At 45.3% G+C, this 12,610-nt stretch overlaps 1 protein-coding gene across 5 annotated transcripts in view; it reads left to right on the forward strand.

Annotated features, from left to right (window-relative positions):
* Positions 1 to 12,610, forward strand: part of LOC121875643 (guanine nucleotide-binding protein G(o) subunit alpha) — a 130,636-nt gene that overhangs the window by 68,823 nt on the left and 49,203 nt on the right. The gene's annotated exons all lie outside the window — the stretch shown is intronic.

Genomic DNA, 12,610 nt, shown 5'->3' on the forward strand with positions numbered 1-12,610 from the left:
CCTCACGCCCATAACCTTGTTCCTTATACCCTGGAAGATGAAGAAGAAGACCCTGTTGTATTTATTCTAGTTTATATTACACCTTTATGGTGGTAGTGGTGTTAATGGAGGGAGATTCTGGCGAATGGTGTTCTCTCTCTCTCTCTTCTTTATTTCTTGTTGTGTGTGTGTTTTTAGTGAAGATGATTAAGCTCATTAAGTTCAAATACCAAATGGATCTCAAGACTCTCTCACCTGGTTCAGCTCGTAGTGTTTGTACAGCGTCTGGGCAGCATCACCTTACCGTTGGGTTAAGTATAAGTCTTAAGTGTAATAGAGATATCAGGTGTCACCACAACGTACTCAGGGAAAAGTGAAGGCTACTTATAATGTGGGTTGAGTTACTTATAATGATTATAATGTGGGTTGAGTTAATGTGGGTTGAGTTACTTATAATGTGGGTTGAGTTACTTATAATGTGGGTTGACATTATAATGTGGGTTGAGTTACTTATAATGTGGGTTGAGTTACTTATAAGATGGGTTGAGTTACTGCTGAGTTAATGGGTTGAGTTATCATGATGGGGTTGAGTTGCTGATGATGGGGTTGAGTTGTGTCTTGATAGTTACAACGCAATGGGGTAAAGGTGTGTTGTTTATCATTTACGAGGTAAATAACAAGAATTTAAAACAACAAAATGACCAAGTAAGAGGTCAGGGTCAGGGGGTGAACGGGTCCAAGTGAGGGGTAAGGGGTGAGGGGGTGTGACAGGGTTAAATCATCGACCACAAAGGGTTAAAACCATCGTCCTCAAAGGGCTAAAACCATCGTTCACAAAGGGCTAAAACCATCGTTCACAAAGGGCTAAAACCATCGTCCACAAAGGTTTTAAACCGTCCACAAAGGGCTAAAACCATCGTCCACAAAGGGTTAAAACCATCGTCCACAAAGGGTTAAAACCATCGTCCACAAAGGGATAAAATATAATTGAAGTGTGAATTAATGCCGTAGATATTTCTGTAAAAATAAATTCGTATTTAGATCTCTAGAATTAAAGTACTCTTGAGTATATAAATATTAGTCATATATCACACATTCTATATATTAACTAGAGCATTATATATCCTTTTAACATTGAGTCTGACCTTAACACCATTGCTGAATATATAGTTTTTGCCTTCCTCCGTTCATATAGTGGTATATTTAAATAAGATTATATATATTCAGTGTATGGAAATTTTAATATATAGCAGTAATTTGGTTGATATAATTAATGTTTATGTGAGGTTAATAGCGTATGTGTGTGGAGTGATTTTGTAGCGAGTGGGTGTATTTAAAGGGGCGTGTGGAATATGATAAGGTGTTATATTAAGTAGTATAGCTAATATAATTATAATACTGGTAATATATAATAACAAATGGTGGTGTTTGTTATATATTGCAAGTATATGCAGAACTTATACTGGAAATCTAACTTAACTTAACCTAAACTAACCTAATTTAACTTAACCTAAACTAACCTAATTTAACTTAAACTTAGCTAATTTAATTTAACCCTACTTAACTTAGCCTTACCTCCGTTATATGTGAAAATCCCCCTTATAACGGATAATATTGGAATGAAAAGTCCGTTATATCGAGGGTCCGTTAAAGGTGAAACCCCCATTTAACGGATTATATCGAGTAAAAAGTCCGTTATATCAGTTTACTATACATACGAGTCATGTACCTTGTGTTAATGGTATTTAAGTTGTCCTTCTTTTATAAGTAACTGCAATATTATGACCCTGAACAAGTGTGTGTGTGTGGGGGGTGCACATGTCAGAAGAGCAGGTGTGCGGAGCAAGACACAGGTGTGGAGGAGTAAAGATACGCGTCTGTCGTGAGTGGCTGCCCGTACACAGACAGCCACCTACCACTCAACCCACCCCGCTTCACCTCCCCACCTTGCAATATATCCACCACTACCCTATCCTCCTCCCCACCTCGCCTTGAACCTTCCACCCCTCTCCCTTCCCTCCTCTTCCCCCTGTGATCACAGTTTCCTCTGTAGTCGATAACAGTTAGTGATCAATAACCAGGGCTCTGTGTGTGTGTGTGTGTGTGTGTGTGTGTGTGTGTGTGTGCGTGCGTGCGCGCGCCTCTCTAGTCACCGTCGACGTGAAAATGTCTGTGACTAAAAATATGGTATTGTGACTCGTCGGGGCTGTCCACGTGACGCCCTAAAACACCGCTGACCCGCCCCGTCATTTTCGTGTTGCCGTGTTCATGTCTCTGTTGCTGTGTTCATGTCCCTGTTGCTGTGTTCATGTCTCTGTTGCTGTGTTCATGTCCCTGTTGCCGTGTTCATGTCTCTGTTGCTGTGTTCATGTCTCTGTTGCTGTGTTCATGTCCCTGTTGCTGTGTTCATGTCTCTGTTGCTGTGTTCATGTCCCTGTTGCTGTGTTCATGTCTCTGTTGCTGTGTTCATGTCCCTATTTACTGTGTTCATATCTCTGTTGCTTATGTTCATATCCCTATTTGCCGTATTCATGTCTCTATTGCTGTATTCCATGTCTCTGTTGCTGTGTTCATGTCCCTGTTGCTGTATTCACATGCTCTGTTGCTGTGTTCATGTCCCTGTTGCTGTGTTCATGTCCCTGTTGCTGTGTTCATGTCCTGTTGCTGTGTTCATGTCCTTGTTGCTGTGTCTATGTCCCTGTTGCTGTGTCTATGTCCCTGTTGCTGTGTTCATGTCTCTGTTGCTGTGTTCATGTCGCTGTTGCTGTGTTCATGTCCCTGTTGCTGTGTTCATGTCCCTGTTGCCGTGTTCATGTCCCTGTTGCCGTGTTCATGTCCCTGTTGCCGTGTTCATGTCCCTGTTGCCGTGTTCATGTCCCTGTTGCCGTGTTCATGTCCTTGTTGCCGTGTTCATGTCCTTGTCGCCGTGTTCATGTCCTTGTTGCTCTACCAGTCGCCTCTGTCTCTCGCCAAATGTCACTCACTGTCGCCCGTCGTCGTCGCCTTCGTCTTCACTCCATTGTCGATGTTGGGTCACGTGTTCCTTCGTCGCCTCTCGCAGAACTATACTACTGCAGAAGGAGGAAGAGGTCACGTGTGTCAATTCATCGAAGCGTTCTTGAGGTCAACCATATGACCTGACCTGGCTTGGCTTGGCTCGGCTCGGCTCGATCTGACCTGATCTGGTCTGCCCTGGCTTGTTTGGTGACCCTGAAGCAGTCATGGGTTAGTTAAGTCCATGTTTCAGTAAAATGATAGATAAAAATTCTTCTGTTAGGTCAAGTTATGTTAGATTAGGTTAAACTATGTAAGGTTAGGTTAGATTAGGTTAAACTATGTAACGTTAGGTTAGATTAGGGTAAGTTAAGTTAGGTTAGGTTATGTTGAGTAAGGTGGGAGTCTCTTAGAACTGGTGTGTAAGGGGAGGGGAGGGAAAGGAGAGGGGAGGAAGGGAACGTGGAGGGGAAGGGAATGGGACGGTGGAGAGTGGAAGAGGAAGAGGACGGTGGAGAGGGAAGGGAGAGGACGGTGAGAGTGGAAGGGAAGAGGATTTGTGGAGAGGAAGGGAAGAGGACGGTGGAGAGTGGAAGGGAAGAGGACGGTGGGAGAGGAAGGGAAGAGGACGGTGGAGAGTGGAAGGAAGAGGACGGTGGAGAGGGAAGAGGAAGAGGACGCAGAGAGGAAGGGAAGAGGACGGTGGAGAGGGAAGAGAAGAGACGGTGGAGAGAAGGAAGAGGACGGGGTGGAGAGTGGAAGAGGGAAGGAGTGGGGGAGGCTGAGAGCAAATGGAGCAGGGAGGGAAATGGTAGAGGATGGGAAGGGAGAGTCCATTGGCGAGGAAAAGGAATACTGTTTGTACTTCTTAGAAGATAATTGAGAGCAGATTGACGTGATTTGTCTCAGGGATGGCTCAGGTGTAGGTGTGTGTGTGTGTGTGTGTGTGTGTGTGTGTGTGTGTGTGTGTGGGGGGGTGTGTGTGGTTGGGTGTGTGTAGGTGGGTGTGAGGGCGTGGGTGTTGATGTGTAGTAGGTTGGTGTGACTGTGGGTGTGTGTAAGTGGGTGTGACTGTGTGTGTATGTGGATATATGTGTCGATTAATACTGTAATTATTCTCACTGAAAATGAACGAAAAATGAAGAAAAAAATTATCTTGATTCTTTTTCATTCTCGGGTAGTTTGAGATAACAATTTTGAAATCTCATTAAAAACCAAATATGAGTTTTGAGAGAGAGAGAGAGAGAGAGAGCAGCAGGGAGGGGCGTTTGTTACAGCTTGAGATCATCACTGGAGGAGGGCCTCACCTACCTTGGTAGGCGTCTCTCTCGTCATACACACACCCACACATTAAAATATTGCGTGCTGAGTGTAACTAAATCATCAGGCGAAAAATTAAAAAAACAATGGAAAAAATTACCCCAAAAGTTAGGTTTGGTAGTGTTAGGTTAGGTCAAGTTAAGTTAAATTAGGTTAGGTCAGGTTATGGTAGGTTAGATAAAGTTATATTACGTCAAATAAGGGCTAGGATGTTTAATCTTTAGGTGAAATATGCTGGGGTTTGCTAAAATAAGCTGGGGATGGTTAAAATAAGCTTGGATGACTAAAATAAGTTAGGTTAGGTTCGACAATCACTCTCACTAATTTCTCTCGTATCAGAATAAGGAAATTAGATAAGATGATATATGAATTAATAAATTAATTAAATAGATTAGATAAATATGAGAATTAGTAAGAGTTTATGATTTCTTTATCAAGTTGACATTTTCCGCCGACTCGACATGAGAACGACGTCTCCGTCACCATCGCCCTCTCCTCCTCCTGCAAATGATAGAATACTAAATGAAGTCTTGATCCGCTCCCGTTTTTATATATTTCATACCGGTCGACCTGCCTGTCAACCAAGGGAGCCAATCAGCTGCCGCCTCGTGAAAACATCCCTATAACTAGTCCCCGTCATTGGTTCCCGCCTATTTGGAGGTCGACCAATCCCCGTGGGTGTTTTCACCTCGTGTCTGTACCAATCACGGTGGAATTTTGTAGCGACGTCACTGCCAGGAGTAATTTTTCATCATTATTTCGCTAAAACATAAAGAGAATTCGCTATTGGTAGAGTCGTATCAGATAGACATTATTAATTGGCTTGGGGGAAGGTTGATGTATTGGGTACTTCAGGGTTGATAAAGGGTGTGTGTGTTTGTATGTCCGTGTGTCTCTCTGTCTACACTATATCGACCCGTTCCCTGACCTGAGATAAAGCTGCCGGGATCGATAAGGAACTTGGCGGTGTTGACCTTTATACAAGAATATCTAAGTCAGGTACAATAGGCAATCTTTGTTTATTAATTTAACTTGAGGTGCGGCTCTTTCAATTTTTTTGCCGGGAACTTTAAATTTTTGGGCGGGAACTAATAATTTTCTGCACAAGACAAAACGTTTTTAATCATTTAGTAAGGTCTTGTGTCTCAGTGCTGGGAAATACTCACACACACAACCTTGACTGAACATTCTATTCACCCGTTCTAAAGTCTACGGCATTTCTAAGTCTTATTTCAGTGTAAGATTCGGGTGACAGTCCTTCTAATAACTATTCTTCATTGACTGAATTATATGCATTAATTATTTCTCCGTATATAATCGATAGGTTAGGTTATGAGGTGAGGTTAAGTTAGGTTCGGTTAGGACGAGACTCTTTGTAGGCATTGCATTTTATTCTTAACCTACGTCTCTCTCTTCTCTAAGGCCTGACACGAGTTAATAATCCTCAACGCTCACACAACACAGAGGCTGGCTCCTCCTGGTGTGGCCACGGCGTAAGGAACTAATGTTATTTTTAGCGTTTCATTTAAATATTTACCCACGTAGAAGCAACATCAACAAAAAGTGACGTCATGAGCGTCCATCTGGCGGAAGACGGAGGAAATACAGTGACGAGAATTAACAGAAGTGTGTGTTTTTTGTTGTTTTCGCTCGTTATGTGAATATTTCGTTAACAAAATTTCATGAATTGGTTCATTATATATATATATATATATATATATATATATATATATATATATATATATATATATATATATATATATATATATATATATATATATATATATATATATATATATATATATATATATATATAGATGTGTGTGTGTGTGTGTGTGTGTGTGTTTATTAAAGGATTCGCCTGAAGACTTGTGTATCATAAAGGTGGGAAAAAAGATTAAGTTTTTCAAAGTGTTGTTGTGATGGCTGTGTTGTCTCAGTCCAGTTATGGCAGAGTTTGTTATTGTCTGGTGTCATAGCCTGGTGTCATAGTCTGGTGTCATAGCCTGGTGTCATAGGTTGAGGGTGTCATAGTCTGGTGTCATAGCCAGGTGTCATAGTCTGGTGTCATAGCCTGGTGTCGTAGGTTGAGGGTGTCAGGCAATTGTTATACCTGTAACAAAAATTCCGTTATATGGAGAGAAAGATAGAAGTCCGTTATATATAGAAAAAAGTCCGGTATATGGAGGTTTTACTACACCTCTTCTAATGGCGTCGAAATTACAGAATGACACTTGTCTAATGAGAAGGGGAGCTTGTCATAGTGTTTCTTAGGAGGAAGAAATAAAAACAATTGACGATCGGCGGTGGTGGGGGTTGTAAACACAGGGGAGGGGAGGGGAGGGGGTATAGCGTGGCTGGTGGTCATTCTTCAGAGGTGGGGTGACTGTTTCCGGGTTGTGTTTGGGTGTGGGTTAGGGTGGGGTGTGGGTGGTGTATGTCTGAAGGTGGTGTGGTAGGGTGTGTGTGTGTGTGTGTGTGTGTGTGTGTGTGTGTGTGTGTGTGTGTGTGTGTGTGTGATGCTGTAAGGGCCACTTTGCAAAGAGCCACACTGGTAATGAGGGGTTCCTTGTTATGCCCCCTCCCTCCTCTTTCTCACCTTAACCTCTCTCCTCCTCCTCCCTACCTCTGTCCCCCTCTCCCACCCTCATCCCCAGGTAGCCGAATTTTTGCTGTCTGGTCTGTCTGTCTGTTTGTTTGTGTAATTGTCTTCTGTTTATCTATTTGCTCCATCGTCCCGCCGAAACACACACACACCACAATAATAATAATAATAATAATATCATCATCATTACCACACACACACACACGTTTCTGGCGTTGAGAAGCCGGTGGAGGTGACGGCGGCGTGGAAGACTATTAAAAAGGGTTCGGAGGCCAGCGTTAAGGATTACTTCATAGCGCAGGATTTCCTCTGAAGGATCCATCCTGATACTCGCTGACATCCTGTGGTGGTGAAGAGAGAGAGAGTCCTACTGACGTGACTAACTTGGGATATCCATAATGGACTATTTCAGGACATCCATCTGTGGGTGTTAAGACGTCCAGTCAGGCAGCCATCCATCCATCCATCCATCTATCCATCCATCCATCCATCCATCCAGTCAGTCAGCCAGCCAGTCAGTCATCCAGCTTTTACTATCCATCCAGGGGAAGGGGGAGACGTAGAAGGTAGAGACAGGGTTGAGGAGACGGGAGGATGGAGGGAAGGAGACCGGGGAAGAGGAGGAGGAGGGAGAGACAGGTGGAGGGAGGAGACACGGAAGGGGGGGACTGAGGGAAGGGGAGGAGAAACGGGAGGGGAGGGAAGAGGGGTGGGGTACTCGGCTTTACCTAGATCAAAGACTCACTATTTGAATTAACTTAAAGTTGAATTCCTTTTGGGGGTAAAATCCTATATTTAATCTGAGGACAATTTGGGATTTACCATTAATTGGGATTTTGTCCAATGGTATAAAAATCCCACCAGAACTGTTGTTAGGATTTACACTGAAGTAAGTGTGTGTGTGTGTGTGTGTGTGTGTGTGTGTGTGTGTGTGTGTGTGTGTGTGTGTGTGTGTGTGTGTGTGTGTGTGTGTGTGTGTGTGTGTGTGTGTGTGTGTGTGTGTGCTCTTAAATATTACAACACTATATCCATTACATATCAAAGCCACACATTAATTTATATGATAATTCGCCACCTAATAATTATAAAGATACTTGACATTGCTATAATTATGCAACTAAATATTAGGGTTTTTGTATATACTGTTATAACATCACACACACACACAATAACAATAATAATAACACACAGGTTAGGGGACTGGTCACAACAAAGGCCTCCTGACGTCATGGGTGGTAGAAAGGTCAACTAATATAACTGTTATGTACCCACGATTCCTCGTGAGTCCTTTGATGTGTGTAGTTAAACTCGGTGAACCAATTATGTTTTTTGGAGAGAGAGAGAGAGAGAGAGAGAGAGAGAGAGAGAGAGAGGCTATTTTTTAGTCTGTGTACCGAAATGTGGTTCTAGAGAGGGTTAAAGTATTGTGTTGTATTGTTGTGTTGTATTGAAATGTGTGTTTGAGAGAGAGAGAGAGAGGAGAGAGAGAGAGAGAGAGAGAGAGAGAGAGTATGCTTGTGTGTGGTGTGGAGGAAGGTTATAAGAAGGTGGAAGATTAGGAGAGGAGGGAGGGAGGAGAAGGAGTTGGAGGAGGACTTTCTTGTCGTACTGTTCTTAGTGGAAGTCAAGAGGTCATACCAGGTTATTTTCCTTCTCCTCACATTATCACATCATACGCCACCATCACCGCCCACCGACACGGGTTTAATAATCACATCACCCTCCTCTCTCTCTCTCGCTCCTTCCTAGTGACCCCAGCATCCTTCTCCTCACCTCACCTCCCTCACCACCCCTCCACCCCTCCACCCCATCACTCCCCAGCTTGAGAAAGACCGGACGCGAGTAATGTATGTGTGTGTGTGTGTGTGTGTGTGTGTGTGTGTGTGTGTGTGTGTGTTTGTTTGGATCACTTGAAGTCTAGTTAACCCTAATTTAATTTATTATAACCCAACCCAACCTAATCCCCGCACCCCTCCACAAGGTCGCATTAGGGTAGTTAATCAAGTCAAATTACCTTGGGGTGTCCATTCTTCATGTACTCTGTCCGTGCTTCAGTTGCCTTCGAGCCCAAGTCCGTGTCATGAAGGTTTAAAGGCTCCGTGTCGGTGTATCTATGACGAAAGTGACACGGCAGAATCAACGTGTTTGCGGGTATGGCGTGAGGTGATTGGTTCTCAGTTCTTTTCCTATCTGTAAGGGGTTTAATTAATTTAGTTTCAGATTAAAATTAAGGTTAAATCTGTAGTTGGTCTTAATTTGCCTTACCTGACCTGACCTAAGCTAACCTAACCTAACCTAACCTTAACTTGGCTTGACCCAGAGTTCATAGAAGGGATGGCTGCAGTGGGGGGTGGTGAGGGTAGTGGTGGGGGGGTGGGGGTAGGAAGAGGGGAGGGGTGAGGGAGGGTAGAGAGGTCCTAATTCAGATGTAATGACAGTAATGGGTGTTGAGGAGCCAGTTAGCAGGACAATGGGTGCTTAATTGTCTCCCCTTTTGTGATTCAGTAAATGTCTAGGCGCGAGGCAATGACATGAGGGGAAGGGGAGGGGAGCGGTAGATGGGGAGGTGAGGGGAAGGAGGAGGAAAGGAAGATCAGTAGAGGAAAGTGAAGGGGTAGAAAACACACACACACAGACACACACACACGGGAAACACGGTATTTAACGCACTTCATAAGAACATCCTCAGGCACTTGACCTCGTAACTACCGTGGCTTATGTTGAGAGAGAGAGAGAGAGAGACAGACAGACAGAGACAGACGATTAATTCCAAAAAACTTAGTTGAGGAAGATCAGAGTGGTGGTGATACACAGACAGACAGACAGACCTGCAGCAGTGATGGCGAGAAAGACCCTGGCAGGATGTGTGTATGTGTGTGTGTGAGGTACAGACAAGCAAAGGTCAGACGTTACTTCTACCGCCACTACTGTCACCACTTCCATCACACCACCACCACCACCACCACTACTACTACTACCGCCGCCGCCGCCGCCACCACCACCACCACCACCACCACCACCACCACCACCACCACCATATAATTAAATAAGAAAATTTCCACAGTAAGAAATGTACTCAAGGGGTTAACTTATCGTACTCGAGGGGTTAAGGGATCGTACTCGAGGGGTTAGGGTATCGTACTCGACGGGTTAGGGTATCGTACTCGAGGGGTTAAGGTATTGTACTTAAGGGGTTAAGGTATAGTCATCAAGGAATTAAACTATCGTACTCAAGGGGTTACGTTACGTTGGATTAGTTTAGGTCAGTTTAGGCTAGGTTAGATTAGTTTAGGTTAGGTTAGGTTGGGTTAGGTTAGGTTGGGTTAGGTTAGGTTGGGTAAGGTTAGGTTGGGTTTGGTTACGTTGGGTTGTCTTATAGGACACCATCATGGGTCCTCGTCTTGGTGTACCGGAACTCCCAGGGCCGCAGAAGCCGAAGCTCGGGGACCAATAGGATGTGCAAGATTTCCTGGTGAGATTGCCATTGGCTGGTTCAGTCTCCGTGTTGGTTGGTGCTATTTTGTTGTTGTTGTTGTTGTTGCTGTTGTATTCCATTACGTAAGTGGGGGTGAGGACGAATGGGTGAGTGTTCTTTCCCCTTTAGCATATATCTCTTCCTTCTCTCTCCCTCACCCCATCTCCCCCTCACCACCTCCTTCACCCTCACCACCTCCCTTCACCCTCACCCCTCTCCCTCCTTCCCTCAACCCCCTTCACCTCCTCACCCCACCCCCTCTTCACCCCTCACCCCTCTTCACCCCCTCACCCACCCCTCTTCACCCCTCACCCCACCCCTCTTCACCCTCACCCACCCCTCACCCATCTTTCCCCCGTCACCCCACCCCCTCCTTGTTTCCCTAACCTAACCCAACCCGGAGATATATCGAGTCGGAGGTTCAGTTTGTATTGTTAACCCGGAATTAGTGACTCGAGGATAACACTTCCCTTCCATTTACGGGTCACGTGTTGGCAGGGGGACAGTGGCAAGGATTGGGACGGGATAGGACAAGATAGGATAGAATAGGATAAGACAAGATAGGATAGATTAGGATAGTAAGGGGAGGGGAGGTTTTGAGGGATTGGTTAATGGAAAGGATGAAGGAAGGGCACCGGGGGAGAGGAGGAATGACGGAATGAAACGGAAGATGGAATTGGGGGATGGAAGGTGTGTGTGTGTGTGTGTGTGTGTGTGTGTGTGTGTGAGTGTGAGTGAGTGACTGACTGACTGACTGAAACGCTGTCGATATATTCTTGGTCAGTGAGGTGAGTGAGAGAGGAGGGAGGATGAGAGGTGAGAGAAGGTGAGGGAGAAGTCTGTGAGAGGTGAGAGAAGGTGAGGGAGAAGTCTGTGAGAGGTGAGAGAAGGTGAGGGAGAAGTCTGTGAGAGGTGAGAGAAGGTGAGGGAGAAGTCTGTGAGAGGTGAGAGAAGGTGAGGGAGAAGTCTGTGAGAGGTGAGGGAGATGCTCCAGGGTGAGTTTCTGCCAAGACCTGAGTATTGATCTCCTCCCGTCTGCCACCGCCTCCCTCTCCCTCCCTTCCTCCTCCTGCTGTGTCCCTCCTGCTGTTCCTCCTCCTGCTGTTCCTCCTCCTGCTGTTCCTCCTGCTATGTCCCTCCTGCTGTGTCCCTTCTGCTGTGTCTCCTGCTGTGCCTCCTTCTGTGCCCATTTCTGCTGCTGTGTGTCCCTTCTGCTACTGTATCTCCTGCTGCCGCGTCTCCTGCTACCCTTCTGCTGTGTCACCTTCTCATATCCTCCTCCCATTTTGCCTCTTATGTTTATCTATATTTTCTATGCTCTATCACGTTCTCTATGTTTCTATGTCTACGTATGCCCTCTATGCCATCATCTAGCCCCCCTGTGCCATACTTATGCCCTCATGTAGCCCTCTATGCCATACCTATGCCCTCATCTAGCCCTCTATGCCATACCTATGCCCTCATCTAGCCCTCTCTGCCACACCTATGCCCTCATCGAACCCAGAGTGTGTTCACCTATGCCTGCCATGAACCTAACTTTGACCTATCCCAACTTGACCTAACCTAACCATGCCTTAAACCATAGCAAAAACTAACCTAACCCAACCTGGCTTAAACCTAACCTAATTTCGTCAAGCCTATCCGCCAAACCTGACCTGACCATACCTGACATGACCAGACCAAACTTAACCTAACTCATTCTAACTTAACCAAACTTAATTTAATCTAACCCATTCTAACCTAACCTAACCTACCGAAACAGGTTTAAGTTCAGTAAACTTTCGCTGTGGGATTTTGTTATTGACAGCACACACACACACACACACACACACACACACACACATTAACATTCACACCACTCTCAGATTGGGTGCCACATTTTGCTGACGACTGTGACCCCGCCTCTATGACCCCCAGGCCACAAGGGCACATCGCTCGTGGGATGCTGACCACGTCCTCCACCCCCCCGCACGCCTCCGCCCCCACGTTTTTTTCCTTCACCCAGCAGCTAAAATTATCTCAGAAGAATTTGTGCGGCGGTGGAATAACGTGGAGGAGCCTCGACTCTGGTAGGATCTGTTGATGAATGGCGGGGGACTCCTGTGTGGGGGGGGACTGCGAAACATATCCATTGCCGAGTAATGTGTGGGTGGTATGTGTGTGTGTGTGTGTGTGTGTGTATGTGTGGAGGGGGGTGAGGAGGTGTATGGGGGATGGGTTTGTAGTGTGTGTGTGTG

Source organism: Homarus americanus, unplaced genomic scaffold (assembly GCF_018991925.1).
Source record: "Homarus americanus isolate GMGI-L3 unplaced genomic scaffold, GMGI_Hamer_2.0 scaffold22250, whole genome shotgun sequence".
Lineage (NCBI taxonomy): Eukaryota > Metazoa > Arthropoda > Malacostraca > Decapoda > Nephropidae > Homarus > Homarus americanus.